The 19,377-nt window shown below is 39.4% G+C and overlaps 1 protein-coding gene across 2 annotated transcripts in view; it reads left to right on the forward strand.

The window, feature by feature from the left end:
* The first annotated feature begins 503 nt into the window (after positions 1-503).
* RNF2 (ring finger protein 2) overlaps positions 504-19,377 on the forward strand; it is a 722,585-nt gene continuing 703,711 nt past the window's right edge. For both annotated transcript variants that reach the window (XM_044085309.1, XM_044085308.1), the window contains exon 1: positions 504-836. The gene's annotated coding sequence lies outside the window, so the exon portion shown is untranslated. The remainder of the gene's footprint in view (positions 837-19,377) is intronic.

Below are 19,377 nucleotides of genomic sequence, written 5' to 3' on the forward strand. Positions count from 1 at the left end.
AAATACTATTGATGTTCTGACTGCAGTCACATCTTGACTGCAACCAGTTTAAATGTGACAATATATTGGGGGATGGGAGTGAAGTAAGCTGAGCTAGCAACCTGCTTGCTCCAATACAGAAGCTGATTGCCCAATCTTGGACATAGTTACACATTTTGTGCTTTAACACTAATGAGGTGGATTGTGACTTACACATTAATTGTAATGCTGCAATGTGAGTGTATATATATATATATATATATATTTTTTTTTTTTTTTTTTTGCATAAGAAGTTTCTGAAGCGTGCAGTGAACACCAGTTCGTTGTCACCCGTGCTGGCACCCGTTTACTCTCTTAAAAGCAGTGCAGGGTCCCTTCAAATATGAACATGACTCGTTGTTATTGTGCTACACACTTTTTAATGTTAGCCTTGTATAATACAAGTTGTATTTTACACATTCATACTGCTACAGATCTACGCGTTCACTTGCAAGTTTTGTGCTTCATGCACCGTGACAAATGTAGATCAGCTTACTAAACAGGGCAGCAACAACCCACAGCGTCACGGGGACACCGCACTGCCCACTCTACGCGCGACCAGCCTTTCTTCTTCGGTCTCGCGCTGTGGAATTCTCAGCCCTCCCGACTGTCTCGTGAGTCCCCCGCCCGCCGTACAGCGAGCGAGGAATATGTAACTGAGTGCTTTCCCGAACTCCATTGCGTAGCGCAGCTCGGGCTCGCCATATTGAGAGGGATTTTCTTTGGGTGGCAGTTGGTCTGAGGAAGTGGAGACGTGCCAGAGGGATATAAAAGAGACGAGGCGCTGCAGAATCTGCCTGGGGAACGCAGCAGGTTTGGTAAGTACGTACAATTGGTATACCTGGATTGTACTGCTCAGCATTATTGCTGCTTTGTGTTACTACTTGTGAGGGGGGGGGGGGTGTTCAAGGCTGTTCAGCAAGCAGTAACATTGGGGCTGCTGCAGCACCTAGTGCATCCTTTGTGCAGAGGCTGCTGCTTCTAACCTTCCGCTGACACTGCTGCAGCAGGTTTTGTTATTTCAGCAAGCTGCTGTGAGCTCCGGGTTGTGCTTTGCAGCCTTTATTGTTATGACTGCATCATGCAATAGCCTAACAAGGAAACTGGACTTGCAAAATGCAGCTGACACATTGATAATATTGCTTCCATTAAAGAGATATGTAGTGATAATATTGCTTCCAGTATTAATTTTTAAAGAGATATGTTCTGGTACGATCCACGGAGTGATTCTGTGGTAATGCATAAATTGTACTGGGATTGTCACCAGTGTTGTTCAGCTGTTGTGCGTTTTCGTTCAGAACAATGAACATGACAGCGGTGCAAAGCACGTATCTGTGTTGTGTAGCTGAATAGTGAGTGAATGGTTTTACTTTTATTTCTTGTAAGCATGAATCATTTAGTGTTACTGTCTGGTGTGCATGAGGTTGACAGGACACATCAGCGAAGTGACTCACAAGTGGTACGTTTGTTTACGTTTAATACAAACGATTCCTTCGATCCCTTTCCATGACTGCCAGTAGAAACAAATGCCTTTTGAAACCTGGTTATTAGTGTTTGATCTTTTGCTTGCTTGTTCATCTTTCCTATCAAGCTTTTCGTTTTGATTGTGCTTTGTGCATATGTGCTGCTCACGTCAATTTTAGTATTAACACTCACTTTTGTTGTTGTCCCTCGCATAAGATAGCAGGTGCGTCAGGGTGAGAGGAGTGCCAAAAACAAGTTTTTGTTTCAACTGAGTTAAACAAGGAACGTGAAACCTAAAAGAATGACATGACAGATGATATCTGCCCATATTTGGAGGTGTTATTTTATTTAATTTTATAAAAAGGCAAAAGTTGTAAAAACTAGCTGGAATTGTATGTTAAATAACAATCGTGTTTGAATTGAAGTAAATATTTTCATAGTTGTGTTATAAAATTGATAACAAAGTTAGCAGATGAAGCGTCATTATGTTATGTTCAGCTTTGTTTTGTCAAAAATATTATCAGTTATCTTGTCATAGCCTCAGTGTTGACATGAATGTATTATTAGTACAGTTGTGGAGACTAAGACTTGGATGTAAGTTAGTGATGTTGGAACTTCCAACACAACTTATTCTACATTTATAAAAAAAAATGTAAATGGTTTGTCATGCTTACAGTAGCAAATAAAACACACTGTTGAGGTGAAGGTTGTCAGGAATTATGTCATCATTTCAGGATTTACCTGGTAATGAGTTTTGAGATTGTATTGCCTTACCTGTATACATTAATTCAGTGTAAATTTGCTCAGTTATTTTACTGCCCATAACTATTTTAACTAAAATGAAATATTTACCATGTTCAAGGAAAAGCAGTCATTTATCTTTGTTTTTTTTTTGTGTTGAAAAACTGCTAATTTCAGTGGTGAGTTGTCAGCCCCACAACTAAAATTTGTGTTATATAAAGGTATAAGAAAAACATGTGTACAAATATGTTTGTATGTGTGCGTGACCAATATAATATATATGTGCATACAAACACGCACACACATTTTATATATATGCACACATACAATAATCTTTAAACAGTGCATCATTCCGTAGATGTTGCAGACCCCATCTTACTGTCATCTAAACCTCATGGCAACAACTACCGCTAAGAACTGCTTTATTAAATCGTCTGTATTTTGGTGACACTTGTTTTAAGTGCCTCAGATTTACTCTTGACCTTCAAACTCGGTGAAGTGCTATTTCATCAGCAGTTGACAAGGTGTCTCAGTGTTCCCAGGTCAAATAGCAATGGATTTGCTTGCCCTACATTTCACAACATATGCTGCTCCCCCAAGAAATTAGATTGTAGATCATTAAAACACATTAAAAATTATTGTATATTGGGCCAGATTCTGAAACACCTGCTGTCAGTCTAAGTGACTTACATCGGTGTAATGCCTACCTATAAACAGGCTTACTATGGGGACTAGATTACAAAACACCTGTTCTCAGCCTGCTGTCAGTGTGAGTAATCATTTACACTGGGAGCAAGTGTTTTGGAATCGGGACCATTGAGTCTCTTCATGTTCTGCTACTCAGAACATTTAATTTGTTTTTGTTTCTTGCTGATCTTACTACATAACACGTTATGGAGAATTGAAAGATTTGGAGTACAAACATGGAACTGGAAGATTTAGGGTGTAAAATGGGTACATCGGGTACAACAATACTTATATTAGACTTTTTCTGCATTCAGATTTAGTAGACACCAATGTAACAAGCTCTGCATTTTTCAAGTTTTGTTAAAGGTACAGCATCTCCCTTTGAACCATACATGAAGGCACTGCAGATGCCAAAGATGCTGTAAGACGGGTGATGAAGAAAACCAACCATTCTTGTAATAGCACCTAGGACTGACTATAGAAATTCATCGAAAACCTCTCCCATTTCTGTCCTATAGTAAAAGTGAGGTAGTACAGAATGGAGGGCACATTGTGGCTCTTCCAAACATACCTAACACAACTAAGACAAAATTATTCTTGGGAAATGAGAGATAGATATTTTGCAACTCCCCAACAGCAGTCCTGGAGCAGTGGTCAAACCCTACTTTTAGAGATGCTGGGGTATGTTTAACCCAGCATGCAACATATTTTATATTTGCATTTCATACTTCGGGATTATTAAAACAGTATTTAAAATTACTTAAACCAGTTTAAAATAACTTTTTAGTAATCAGCTGTTAGAGCTTACTAAGGCTGACTCTAGTAGCCAGAAAATGTGTTTCTCCAGACCCAACTACCAGAAGGGCTGAAAAAGTGCCATGGTAGGAGTTTGCAGAAGTGGGATACTTATAACTAAATATAGGAGTAATGGTGGACAGAGAGTGGGCAGCAGAAAGCAGGTAGTGGACAAGGAAAAATACCTGACATAAAATAACTCTTGTAGTCACAATCAAAAAAGTCTAAGGACTGTCATTCCCCATCAACAAATATAGATGTAATAATGTATATGAAAGTCAGCCTGCATTTATATTATGTTTTTGCCTTTCATATTCATTGAAGGGTATTATGCGTCAAGGATTTAAGACAGCCTTGCATGTATTTGATTACTTCCTGATACGTGTTTTATATTTTCTTAATATCCTACACGGTTTTAAATGACTCTCCATAGTCTCACTTTCAAGTTCAGGAGTACAAATGTATGGAGTTCGATCCATGTGGATTTTTGGACTTGTCCCATGTTTAACCCCTTCCTGGCATTTTTAAATGTGTCATGCATATTCTGAAGCCCAGAGACCGAGATCCTACCTGTTACTTGCTATGTCAAACTAGGTTACTAAGTGGTTTAGCATTTTATTTATTTGTTGGATTCATTTTTGCACTTTAGAAGTAGTGCTGAAGTAGGGTAGCAAAGATAAAACGTCTTTCTTGGAAGAGCATTTATTTTTCTGACTTGATGCACAAGACAGATGAAAGGATCCTTAAAATTTAAGCATATCGGATGAGAAAGTGACCCATTCCCAGAGGTTACAGCATTTCAGGAAAAGCTTCTTTGTAATACAGATTAAGCCAGTATTTTTTTCAAAATATTGGCAAAACAGAGTTTGAACACATAATATGAGAAAGCTTTTTACTGATCTAGTTGTGATTTTCTGAGGGTCCTTGATGAAAAATTTAAAAGGATTATTTCAGTGTACTGTACATCAGTAAGGTGGTGTATATGGTTTAGGAATATCTGTATTTCTTACTATTTCATTTTCTAGTTCATCAGCATATAGTATGTGGAGAAGGAATATTATAATTTAATAGCATATGACTGCAGTAATATTTCGTGTTCTGTTTCATTTTGGAGATGAGTAATTTGTTTTCTTCATTTTATGCGGCACAGAATGTGTCTGTAAAGGTTCCTCTTTTTGACTTACCACCCAGCCAGTTAAAATACAAAAGGTTAAAGTAATAAAAAAGAAAATAATTGTTACTACTGAAGAATTTAAAAGATGGTCTGATACTAGGGATGTGTTATCGTTTTAGGGATGAAAAAACATGAAGTAATATAATAAGCAAATAACTACATTTCTTGTTTTGTTTTGTTTTTATCAATTCCATTTGTTTGTGCATGTCTGGGTACAGATGAAACATTTAATGTCCAGTTCTGAAAGACGTATATCAATAATTTTAGTTATTAAAAACTTATTGAAAAGAAATAATGAAAGGTAGACCAGTTTACGTTTGGAAAAAACAAATTCTTCATTTGCCTGCTGTGTTATGGAGAAAATTAACTCTTATTTACCGCATTGAATATTGTTCTTGGGTACTATATGTGCCTGTCACAGTCCTGTTTTCTCTGAAAAGCTGTTAGATTCTTGATAAGAGATTGCAAATGGAATGGTTATAGAGTGAGACATTATTTTCTTTTGGAAGTTTTTTTGTGGCTAATATTTACTTGCTGTTTGGCTAGACTGGAAATTAGCTGTCATGTAGCTGTCATGTAAACTACAGTTAACTTATGTATGACTGTAAGAGGTGTCACCCCAATTTCAAGCCCTAAAAGCACAAACAAGTGTGTTATTACGTTAGCATTTTCAAGTGTGTGTGTGTGTGTGTGTGTGTGTGTGTGTGTGTGTGTGTGTGTGTGTGTGTCATAGATGCATTTGATAAGGGTTTGTTTTAGGCCTAAAGAAGTTTGGCCTCTTAAACTTTCTCTTACTAACCAAGAATTAACATTAGTGTACGTGTGTGTGTATTGTACATATGGATACCAGTTGTGTATGTATGTGTGTGTGTGTGTGTGTGTGTGTGTGTGTGTGTGTATTGTACATATGGATACAGGTTTTGTGTGTGTGTGTGTGTGTGTGTGTGTGTGTGTATTGTACATATGGATACAGGTTGTGTGTGTGTGTGTGTGTGTGTGTGTGTGTGTGTGTGTGTATTGTACATATGGATACAGGTTGTGTGTGTGCGTGTGTGTGTGTGTGTGTGTATTGTACATATGGATACAGGTGTGTGTGTGTGTGCACGTGTGCAAAATGGATATCTCACACTGTTAGAACAACTCTATACAATGTGGGTGGGTGTGTCTGTGCATGTGTGTGTGTATATGTACATGCATATACATGTACATACACGCACGTATATGTCTTTTAAACGGGTGAATAAGTATTTTAAATCTGCATCAGCTAAACCTGGAAGCTGTGGCCTAGCTACTTCCCACCTGAGAAGTAGTTAATGTCTCTACATATTAAAATAGTTAAAATGATGCCACTTATATTTATTTACAGAGGCTTTATCTGCATCTGTAACTGACAGGGTGAATGTTGCCTGTTTAAGTTAGATACCATCTGCAATTGTCCTGGCTGACTTCACCATCCAGTACTCTCTTTTACAATCTGTCTTTTTCAACCCTTATTAGATGACATACACACAATCAATTTCACGCTACAGGGCACTCATACCTTCTATTTTCCTTTCTTTATGCCTTCATTGATCAAACACTTCTGTCTTTACTCAATTACATAACTACTAATAACATCAGTGTTGCTCAGATGAACTTTAATGTCGTATACATACATGCTGTCCTTTAAAAATCAAACTCGGTGAAGTCATTATGATTCATTTTTGATGATGAATATGAATATGTAATCTGTACATGTAAGAATGTGAATGTGAACATGTAATTATCATGTGTACTATGCTGGAGATGTTTTTGTATGCAGTCAGTTACAAAAATCCACTGCTGTGTTGTATTTGTTTACATACCTCATAGCGTAATCTGTTCTGGAGCTTACCCCTGGGCTTTCAATGAGAAGGTTCACTGTCTGAGCACATTGAGCTGATTAGCAAATGCAGATAAGTTTTACTTATTGTTTTTTAATTTATTTTGTCGAAGACTAGGCTGATATTAGTACTGGGAAATGCCTCTTGTCACCCCATTAGAATAAAGTGTTTTCCCTTGGCTTGTCACTGCAGGGACAACAGCTCAGTGTTTGCAGTTTGAAAGCCGCTTTGGAAGATTTCGTACATGACCCCTGGGAGTAGAATTTGATAGTCAAGCAGTGAAGCTAAAAGAGATTTTTTATGTAAAGTAAAAAAAAGAAGAAAAGTGTAACAAAGTCTTTTACAAGACTACATCAGGGCTGACAGCAAGAAGTCGGCTAACTGGGGCGTTGTTTCTGGATACTCATCTTTTCTGTGGTCGAAGGATTATGTTATGATTTTGCCAGTGATTTAGATTAGTGGTTGGGAGTCTTAGAAGACAGATATCTCAGCCTTACCGGATCCCTGCTGAAAGCTTTTTAGTTTTCTGTTTTTTTTTTTTTTTTTTTGCATTTCAAATGAAATACATGCCTCTACTTTTACTATTAAGGCAGGCATGAAAACCTTGCTGAAGAGTACCTGAGTTTATGTAAACTGTCACAGTATAATTTTACTTAGTCGCACTTTCATTGTTAAAGTGTAATGGAAATTCATAAAAGCTCACAGTCTTGTCCATGTTATATAATGTAATTGAAAGGGCAAACTTCTGTTTTACAGAAATGTCTGTTGCACTTTCTGTATCATATGTGGACAAAGTGTTTTACATCTGTGGCAATGAAATAATCTCCAGTACTGCTAAGGGTATAGACAGAAATTTACATTTTGTACTCAAACCTAATATTGTTACCCCCCACCACTCAACTGCCATTTTACAAATATACTCTGCTTTCAAAATGCTGCCCCCAGACATGCAGGAAGAGGACATGTTCTATTTAAGTGTTACCATTTATTTCCATAAAAAGCTTTTTTAGAGGCATATTCCTTTCACATAAGCATTCTTTGTATGCTTCTGTACTATAAATATTCATTTACACAATTCTAAACATTCTGTACTTTTTGAATATTGAAGTTTCCAAGAGCTGCTCAGAAAAATGTACTCCTTTGAATGCAGTGAGTATGTCTAGCTACACCCTTGTGCAGTGAAAACAGAACTTTCTTTAAACTCAGTAAATATTGTTGATTGTCTCTTATTCTTAACTACTGATTTTGTGGTACAGTAAATATGTTATGAATAGTTACATAATTAGCAGGTTCGAGAGAAAAACATTTCTGTTAATGTTTTCCTTTGGCATGGTTTGCGACAGCCTACAGCATTTAATAATTTTAGCTTAGTATGTACTATAACTCACAAAATGTAAGGTAATACTACTGTATGCTAAAACTGTTTTATTAAAGCACTTCTAATGTTTACCCTCCTGATTCTATATTTATAGCTTCTTGACTGCATTTTTATTAGATAATTGACATGTTGAAGACTGGCCCCTTGGAAATCTCTGCATGTTCCCTTATCTGTTCATTGTAATACTAGGTGTTTACAATGTGCTATCATCCTATGAGTAGTTGCTGACAGATTTTGAAATACGCCTTTGCGATAACTTGGGCAGCAGGTATTTCAGCATATGTCAGTGAACAGCTAGTCTTGTTTGCAGTGTCAGTCACTCTCCAACAGCTGCAGTGCCATTTCCCAAAGATATTAACAATTGCTTCCCCAGTTCAGAAGGTACAAACAAGTACGTGTTTTAGTAAGTCGTGTGTGCTTTCATAACAGTTTTCATAAAATGAAGCTGCCATGACACTTTTAAGAAAAACGGTTGTTTGTTCATTTCTTCGTAATTCATTTTAACATATGATTTAACTACTTTTAGCATTACCCTTATTATGGTTTATAAAACATTAAAACATTGTAATATTTATTTAGACAGTAAAAAAAAAAAACTTATAGCAGACATTGTGTTTTTATTACCATGATCTCTGAAAGATTTTTTTTGGATGAACAGCAGCTTCAGGCTCATCTGTTTTTATTTTTATTTATGGATTTATGTATTTGTTTGCATTGATCTTTTACTTCATTTTGTGGTATTGCAAGCAGATTTCAGCATGACTGCAGTACCAATAACAATGTCATGTATTTTCCTATATCCCATATCCTCTTGCTGTGAGTTTTACCTGTAAAGGTGAACTTTGATTCAGTGTGTGTGTGTGTGTGTGTGTGTGTGTGTGTGTGTGTGTGTGTGTGTGTGTGTGTGTGGGGGGGTTGGATATGTGGGTGCAGTTTATATGTCTTTATCTTTTTCCCCTTCTCTGGGGATACACCTTAAAAGCAACTTTATTTCTGAGCACAAAGTCACAATTTTAAGTAGTACAATTAAACATACCTGTTACAATTTAGGAGATTAATATAAGCTAGGCACCCTTCCTTCGGGCCAAGCTTACTCTGATGACTTTTAAAAGAAGGGCTCTGCAGTACTGTGATTCTAAGAATTCATCTAACCTGTAACGCTTTGAAACAGATAATGAATTTGTTTGCAAGACCAAGTAATGATGGAACCCCCAGTTTTAACAACTTCTGGACTCTGCTGAAAACTTATGTCGCTAATATTTGCTCGCATTTTATTTAAAATCTGGTTTCTAGAACAGCTGAATGAGAGTGCTAAGGTGCTGGTGGTTTATTTTCTTACATGTGGTTATCTGTGTATTTGCGTGTCTTTAGACACCATTTTGAAAAACAAATGTGTGTGGCATGATAATATTTACCAACAAAATAAAAGTATTGGAGTGGTGATGGTTCCAATTATGCAAACATCATAAGGGCAAATTTATGATAAATGTATTAGTGATGGAAACATTCACTTTTTTAAATGACATTTGTGTTTTGTAGAAGAGGGACTACTCAATGAATGAATTTCAGAGTTGCTTAAGCAAACCAGTAACTGACTAAAATTCATGACCCCTGCCCCCAAATACAGCCAACCATCAGCTCATTACTGTGTCTACATCTTATATCTGCTCTCACCTACCCCTCCTAATCTCCCCCAGATTTGCTCCACAAGGATTGGGCTAGCAAGGATCATTAGGGTGCCTTGGGACCACACATCATCCTCACTGCCATGGGGGAGGGTTGTAATGACCTTCCCTCATTCTTTCCTCATATTTATCCATTCACAGTCAGACGCTGTCCGGTTGGATTCTCAGCTAGAGCGTCTTCTGCGTGGAGACATGCGTGAATGGGCGTACCTTCGTTGAAGGTTGTGCGTCAGGGCTGGTAACTCAGCACGTAAAAATCAACTACTAATCATTAGCGGACTGGAGTTCCGCTGTGGCGACCCCTAACCGGGAAAAGCCAAAAGACACAACATATTCATTATATCCAAGGGTTACTCATCTCTGTCAACCATGCCTCCCTACAGGCAACACCTAGACACCCCTACCCTCTGGATTGGCATGTACATCCCTCCCTTTTAGTAGTACCTCAGACTCCCAAACTGCTACCCAAACCCGGATCACCTCTGCCACAGTTAGGGCCGTATCCCATTTCCCTGTGATGCTGACTGCTAAAATAAGCTTTTGAACGCATGATGGAGGTATTAAGTGTTTAGATGCAACTATTCATAAGGAAAACGATGACACCAATTTGAACATTAAATATATAACAAGCTGGTTAAATACCTGTCTTATTATACTCCCTCACTTTGTTCCACTCCCTCCACTTTACTCTCCTTAATTTTCGCAGCTCATCTTCCCATTGTATCACTGTACTCTCTCTTTACTAACACTGTATGATAAATGTACTCCAACATGTTACTCTCAATTTTCGCAGCTCATCTTCCCATAGTATCACTATACTCTCTCTCTCTCTTTACTAACACTGTATGATAAATGTACCCCAACACGTTACTCTCCTTAATTTTCGCAGCTCATTTTCCCATTGTATCACTGTACTCTCTCTTTACTAACACTGTATGATAAATGTACTCCAACATGTTACTCTCAATTTTCGCAGCTCATCTTCCCATAGTATCACTATACTCTCTCTCTCTCTTTACTAACACTGTATGATAAATGTACCCCAACACGTTACTCTCCTTAATTTTCGCAGCTCATCTTCCCATTGTATCACTATACTCTCGTTCTCTTTACTAACACTGTATGATAAATGTACCCCAATTCGTCCCCACCGCTGGTAGCCACTCAGTCTGCTTACTTTCCTCCTTACCGCTTCACCTAGTGTTACCTGTTCAATTATTTTTCTTTCTCGACTATTTCTTTCCGACATGATGTGTTATAGTCCTACCAACTTTGATCAAAGAATTTACTTTACTTTTTGGCGAATTCTTTACCAATATTTTAACTTATATGTACCCTCTTATTTCTATTACGTTGCTGTTATATGGGCATCACTCTCACTGCTTTGGCTCTTTTTTTCCCTAGGCCTCCTCTTAAAAGGGATTATTTATTATTATTTAACTTTCCCCAGAAGTAAAATAGTAAGTAATACTTGATAACAAATCACATATAGTTTGAGCTTCTCACCTTACCTCTGGCTGATGCATTTGTCCCAAAAACACAAGAACTGGAGCAATGGTTTATAACTGGGGGGGGGGGGGGTGCAGCAACAGGATTTTATAATATTCTGCAGTGCATTTCCATAAACAGGGAAGGGTGTTTTTGTCTTCACATTCAAGGTGTTTCTACCCTGAGTGAGAAAGATCAGGAGTCCCAATTGACTTGCCTACCGGTCATCAAGGACATTTTGGCCAGTTTCAAACTTTCTGATGCAGTTTCTGTGATTGTACTATGTATTGTCTTGTATTTGCATGAAGTTTTTGTTTCCATGTAGCGTAGTATTACTGGGTGCGCAGTACTGCAGTTCACTGTTGTAGGAATGTTATCCCTTCTGCAGTGTTGTGCGACTGTGACGTTAGTGTTGGTAAGTAAGGAGGGTGAGAGAGGGAAACCTCCGAATGGGAGTACAGGGGGCGGGGCTTGCCTTTTACAAAAATTTTGTTTTTAATCTGTGCAGGTTTACTTACGAGAAGTTGTGATCGCATTCAGCCATGATCAAACAGCTACTGTAAAATCTGTTGGGTGTAGATTTATCCATAGGGGACGTACTGGGGATTGGCTAAAATAAATGCACAGTTGTCTGTAAGCTTAGTTTATTTGGATAATGTATTTGATTAAAGATGCGATAACCTCAGCTTGGCTTTATGACAGAGTTTAACCGAGATGACTGAGTCTGAGTAATAAGAAGGGCTCTAGAAGACCAGGATCAGGGAGTGGACTGGAGTAAATGGCTAATGCCACATCACTGATCCTGGGGGAGGGGTAGTTTCATCTTGCAAAATGACCAGCATACAAGCAGAGACTTGCATGTCACAGAAAAATGCTAGACTGAGAATGAGAGCTTGGTGGTGTCAAGCTAGACATAGTAGCCTTCATTGGCACATGTGACTGATTACATATGTGCAGGGAAAAGGTGGTACGTGCCCACTTTAGGATGCGGGTGCTCATATCCTCCACATTAGGGCAGAGCTACGGACCCAATCGGACAGTCCCTTATATCCTGCACATTGCATGAGGTAAAACAACCGGCTACTGTTCCACAAAGTGAATAAGTACATTTATTTATTCCCTTTGTGGAACAATAGATGGTTGTTTTATTTCATTTTACTCCAAACCTTTCTGTGTTGGAGGGAAGCCTTCTAGCTTATCAAGTGGGAGTGGTAATCACTAGGTAGCCTTTCTACCACAAGAGGAGTGATTTCTGGCCCAGAAATTGTAGTTTACTGGCCGTTTTTTTCCATATCTTTCAACTTTTCGGTTTAAAAGCCTGCGTTTGCGCTTGTTTCCCACCTTTCCTGTAACTCGTCTAGTCCAGATACAGATTTGCTGTATCCAGGACTGTTTGTAAGCTTCTGAATGGTGCCAAAGTCTGCTCTTCAAGTTTTTTCTTAGATCTGCTAGTTCTCTCCTCTCCTACACATTTATTAGCTTATTAGTCTAGCACTTTACCAGACTTCTTATAGGAATTATTGTAGCACACAAAAGTGCTACCAGCACTAAACGTTTTACAAGGAAACAGCTCCAGTACTTATTATTAATGCCCACCCCTCCAGGTATGTCTAAAGGTCAGTTCCCTGTGCTTTCTCCTATTAATCTGGTGAACTTGGGCATCCTAAGGCAATGTAGCAACTGCCTCATGTACACCAACAATGCACTCTCCAGCCAAGACCAGAATAGCTGGTCAAGAGAAGAAGGTCAACACTTGCACCACACCACATGGAACACATAGCCCTCCAGAACACACACCAGCGCTGTCTTCACATAAAAACACAAACCACACACTCACCTTTGTGGAGGCTGTCAGTAGAAATCTACCCAAACAGCAGAGACCTCCAAGGCAGAAACGCACTCAACCACCACAACACAACACTAACCACGAGACACATAACTCTCCTAAACATTGTGCCACTCAACCAAAGCTCCTAAGGCAAAACAGCATGCCCAACACACTAGTCATAGGTGGCTCGATAGTGAGGCACACTGATGACCCACTCACTAGGTTGGATAAGGAGAAAGTAACAGTCAGCTGTCTGTCAGGTACCAGGATCCGCCACATAACACGCACACCCAGATCTCTCAACAACAGGTACAAATATGACTCTGTCATTGTACTTGTGGGTGTGAATGATCTGAGACGTACCTCACCGGACTACATGAAAAGAGACATGGAGGAGCTCTCGGATTATGTAGCCCAGACGGGTATGACCCTAGCCCTGACCAGCATCCTATCATCACCCAGAATGATACCATAGTACAAGCAGAAAATGACAGATATGTTTCTGGTGTCATTCTAAGGGGACCCAGTATCTGTCATCCTGGGATGACATGATTGACAGACTTCTATGCTTTGCCAGAGGTGGCCTGCATCTGTCACCCCTGGGCTTCCAGATACTGACCAAGGCTCTTGCCATCCCTATAGTGCCTTTTTTGGCAGTATTCCAAAGACCAATTTATCTCCTTAATAGCTACAAACAAATGCAGTCTGAGGGTTATGCTGCTCAACGCTAAAAATCTAAATCTCAAAATGCACGCGCTCGAAGCACTCCTTAAAATGGAGAACATCAACATTTGTGCTGTAACAGAGACCTGGTTCAAGGTAGCAGAAAGCACTCCTGCGCTACCAGGCTATAACTCATTCCACACCTTTTGGCCCCAGAACTTGGACCAAAGCTGGTGATGTTTCCTTATTCATAAAGGATGCGCACACCTCCAGACTGGTAGCCCAATATAACACATCAGAGATACTTCAGGTGCAGCTAACATTGGGTAAGACAATGATTTCAGGTCATAGTCTGCTATAGGTCCCTAACCATGTCCCATGACTCATACTCCCATGTTTCTAAGCACCCTGGAAAATGTTAGGGTCCATCCTAACACTCTCATGCTGGGCGACTTCAACTACCCCTCTATTAACTGGGAACACTACTCATGTACCAGTACACTTGCCCATTTCCTGGAATTCATTAATTCCAGTGCCCTGGACCAACTCATTCTTACCCCCACTAGAGATAGCAACATCATTGACCTGGTTATTACTAACATGGGCGACTTGCACTACACCAGTAGTCAACTCCTCCCTGGTTAGATCTGACAACAAACTAATCACCTTGGAAATCCACATCCCTCCCACCCCCACCCCCCGCAAGGGTACCCACCATGAAAAACTTCTCCAAAGCTAACTTTGAGCTCCTAAAACAGAGGCGGCTAACTTGCCAGCACCCATGCAAATAGAGAATAGTTGCATGACCGCCGAATCGTGCACCGATGCACTGTACGAACATGTACACAAATGCATGGATCTCGCCACACCTAATAGAACCAAGATGCCCTCCTCAAAAAAAGGAAGCCAATCTGGTGTTCCCCTGCCATAAGCAAACTCTACAGCAAAATAAGGAGGAAACTGATGCAGAATAAGGTGAAGTCCCAAGACTGGAAAAACCTTATCAGCCTCAACAAAAAGTTGAGATCCATCATCAAATCCTCTAAAGCTAGCTATGAAAACAGAATTGCAGCAGATAGGAAAGACAACCACAAGGCCTTCTATAGTTAAGTAAAGAATATCCACGGCAATACCCAGATTTGCTCTGAGCTGCCTGCACAACGGTACCTCCTATACCGAACCAACAGATATTGCCAGTATACTGGCCGACAGATTCAGTGCCAGCTTTACCCCACTCCCCCCCCCAAAGGACCAATCGCAATACCAGTACCTTGCCAGGCACCCAGTATTACTGCTGCACAGGTTAAAACAGCACTGTCCAAGGCCAGGAATACAGCTTACATGGGACCTGACAATATCCCTGGCTGTGTTCTACATGAACTACAGAGGGAACTGGCATCTTACCTGTGTGCCCTGTTCAATCACAGCCTCATCTCAGGCTTTGTCCCTACCGAATGGCGCACTGCTATAGTCATCCCTCTCCACAAAGGAGGAGCGACTACAGACCCTGGGAACTATCGCTTCATTAGCCTGACGAGTCTGATATGCAAAGCTATGGAACGCATCATCATGAACCTAATAAACAAGGATATAGGGAATCTCCAAACTCTGGATCCCACACAGTTTGGTTTTGTAAAGGGTAGATCATGCCTGCCCAACTTGGTCGACTTCTTTGAGTCAGTCACTAGAACTGTGAATGAAGGCAAGGTGGTTCATACAGCCTACCTTGATCTGGCCAAGGCCTTTGATACCATTCCCCACTCAGGAATCATAGAAAAACTCACTAAGCTAGCCATCAACCCCTATATCTCTAGGTAGGTTGCAAAGTGGCTCACAGATAGAATCCACAGTGTGAAAGTAGTTGACTCCAAGTCAGACTGCTGACCAGTCACGAGTGGAGTCCCACAGGATTCGGTCCTGGGTCCTCTCCTGTTTATCTACTTCTCTGAAATCCAGGCCAACACGAAGGGACTCTGGCTGACAAAGTTCACAGACGATTGCAAGTTGGGAGCTACTATTAACTCTCCAAGTGATGTTGACATCCTACAGAAAGGCCTCACTGAGACCAATGACTGGTGTCAGAACCATGGCCTTAAGCTCAATGCCAAAAATTGTGTTGTCATCAATGCCAAAAAGTGTGTCGTCATCCCCTTTGGGAAAAACCCGGTTCCCATGATTACCACATCGACGGTAGTCCACTAAACACAGAAGGCATTATAAGAGATCTGGGAACACAGGTTGACAGCAACCTCTCTCTTGACCACCACATTGCTACTGTTGTCAGAAAGTCCTTCTGTGTGGCACATCTCATTACTAAGGGTTTTGCATCCAGGACGAAAGAGGTCATTGTCTCCCTGTACTCTTCCCTCATTAGGCCAGACATCGAGTACAATGTCCCATTTGGCATGTACCTCACTAGACACCTGCAACAACTGGAGAGGCCACAAAAGTACCTCACAAAGAGGATCCTAGGCCTTAAACACTTGTCCTATATGGACAGACTCAAAAAACCCCTCTGTCTCATATCGTCTACTTAGAGGCGCTCTCTGCTTGACTTAAAAAGCCATGTCTGACCCAGTTCTGTTAGAAACGCTACATCTAAAGAAATCCCAATCCCTCCGCACCATATGCTCCAGAGACCTCATCCTCATTACCACAATCAACAGAACGTGCTGGAGGGACAGGTTCATAACCCAGAGACTGTCCATGCTATGAAATAGACTTCCCATACACGTCAAATAGAGCACCTCACTGGCCTTCTTCAAGAGAAATCTTGATGAGTGGATGGGAAAAAGAAAATTCACCCAGGGGATCACTCCAGTGGCTGTCCTCAACAAAGGCACTGGGAGCTATGGTCGGGTGGCATGATGCCAGGGTAATCCTATGGGCTAGGCTTGTAAAGGCTCCAGGGCCATTCGCCTAGTACGCACCTATGAACCTACTTTTCTTTTCTTTTTTTTTTTTTTTTTTTTTTTTTTTTTTTTGTGGTTGCACATTGCATGAGGAAGGTGCTAAGAGGGGAATTGTGTGCAGTTCTGCTTTTTGGGGACATTTAGGATCTGGTTTTACAGCATGGCGTTTCCCCAGTATGAGGGGGTTGGATACTTTAGGGGAGGAGTGTTATGTGGTTCTGCCACTCAAGGTCAATTAGGATCTTTTTTTTACAGCATGAACTGCTCTGATATGGCGGGGAAGGTTGAAACCAGATTCCCAGACCACTGGGATGAAAAAAAAAAAAACACTCCCCTAGCAACAAGAGGAAGATATGGCACAGACAGGCAAACAGGCTCCATCATGGCAGCCCGAATGGCTATCTCTTCAGTTTATTACTCACTTAATGCGGGAAGGGCCTTCATCATCAAAAATAAAGGGGTCTAAGACATATCAAAGGGGTGGTCTCATGGAGACAAAAGGCATGCAGAAAAAAATGCGATAACCGGTAACTGGCATATCTTGATGAGCGGCACTAAACTTGTTTGCCACATAGTCTTCAGAAGAGGAACAACACCGATAAGGTGGTAAAGAAGAACACGCTGCTGGTGATAAAGGTATCCATATAGTTGTGGTAATTGTGCATATTTGAAATACATTAAAAAATAAATTCATACATTCACTCATCAAATGTGTTACAAAATGAAGTTGTTTGGATACTGTAATACAAACAAAACTGTGTGTATAGCAAGTCTGTAACATGCATCCCTTTCTGTGTGGAAAAACATGAGAAATGTTCAAGAAAGAATCCTTGAACACACACATAAATATATATATATATATATATATATAAAAAATATATATATATATATATATATATTTAATAAGAATGTAACGCCAATTTTTGTATATGATCTTGTTATGGAGTTTTTATTTTAGACTTTAGAAAATGATAGTTTAAGAAAAGATGATGTAAATACTCAGAGCTGAAAGAATATTGTTGGCATGCTTAGTGATATTAATGCAAAAATTAGTAGAAGGATTTCATTAAAAACAAGGCCTCTGAGGCACTCATCTGAATGTTTTGATTAGCTGTGTATTGTGTACAACATTTCTAACCAGTATTGTATAATAAAGGAGTTTTAGTTACAGTGTTTATTATTTAATTGGCATTTACAATAATTATTATATTTCTCAGGGTTGCATTATGAAGTGCTGGTAATGGATTTACTCAGGGATTTCTGTAGCTCAGAAAAAGAGTGGTGCTCAGAATTACAATAAAAGTATTTGTTGCTCTTTCTTGAGTCAAAGCCCCCTTGCATAGAAAGAAAATGTATGCTTGCTACCTGCAAAAAAAAAAAAAAAAAAAAAAAATATGTTTTAATGAGTTATTCTTTTATACTTGGGTGACATTAATATTGCTTGTGAAAATGTTTTAATGACTTATTCTTTTATACCTGGGTGACATTAATACTGTTTGTGAAAATGTTTGTTTGTTCAAGGCTATGTGATTTGATGGATGCGATTTGGAGGGTGCTGTTTTTCATTGTTTTATACTGGCACCCTGGTGCTGTTACTAACTGCTGACTGAACTCTGTTTACTACAGTAGTTTCTAGCCTACCGTCTAGCTAGCATTTTACCCCAGGATTCATTCATGAGTAGGTTTGTCGAATTTAACTAATTCTTTAGGTTCCCATGTAAAACCTTGAATGACAAAACGCCGAGGAATCAAAGCACTGAACAAAAATGCCAAGAGTGAAATCGGTAACTGTAAACATTTTTCACTGAGGCAATCTCCCCAAAATTTTATATGCCAACTTTATGGTTCCATAAACGCAATGAAGGGAGAAATCTCCCAAAACAAAGGAGTCACTGCTGACACAGACTTAGGAATCACACCTGCAGTGACTTCCTATGGAAAACAGTGATTGGCATTCAGTTCCTGTGTGTTTTGTCATTCTGGCAGTTAGTGCTTGAGGAATTTGATCTTTGCTATCTGTAGATGTACCACGTTGTGTGCTGCCCTGTCAGATATGCTGTTGTATTCCCACCACTTCTTTCTGATAAAAAGGCTCTCTTACTCAGCCTGAGAACTCCTTTAGGTTTGATAATTCTTTGGCAACTATAAAATTACTTTTTATCAACACAAATTGAAAACAAATTATATTTAAATATAGTAATTAGCATGTTTGATTCTGGAGTTTTATGTCGATTCTAAGACTGAGACTGGTTCAGAGAATTAAGAAGTTTTCACCTTCGGAGTCAAATTAAAGCTGCCCCCTTTGTGGTATTTTTGCATGTTTATACATTTTTACCCTAGTGAGGGTATTTTGAACAGGTGGCAAGTGACATGTTTTTGATAACCATCACAGAGGGCTTGGCTCAAATGTATTATTGTCCTATGAAGTGAAAGGCTTAATGTACAGATGCTCTTATAAAGGGTCTTTTTTTCAATTTTTTCTTTTGTTATTTACATAGTTCAAGTGGTCAAAGTGCTATTATAAATATTGGCTTGTTTTGTTGTAGAATTCACTTCTGAATCAGTTTTGCCACATAAGTAAAAATATGCTATAGAAATAGAGTTTGTCTGATACTTTAGCTTAATTGTAAAAGGAATTTGCCCCGTGTTGATTGTTGAACTTGTAATTATGCCTTAAAAGCT

The sequence above is a fragment of the Protopterus annectens genome, chromosome 10.part0, assembly GCF_019279795.1.
Source record: "Protopterus annectens isolate FY-2018-M chromosome 10.part0, PAN1.0, whole genome shotgun sequence".
NCBI lineage: Eukaryota > Metazoa > Chordata > Ceratodontiformes > Protopteridae > Protopterus > Protopterus annectens.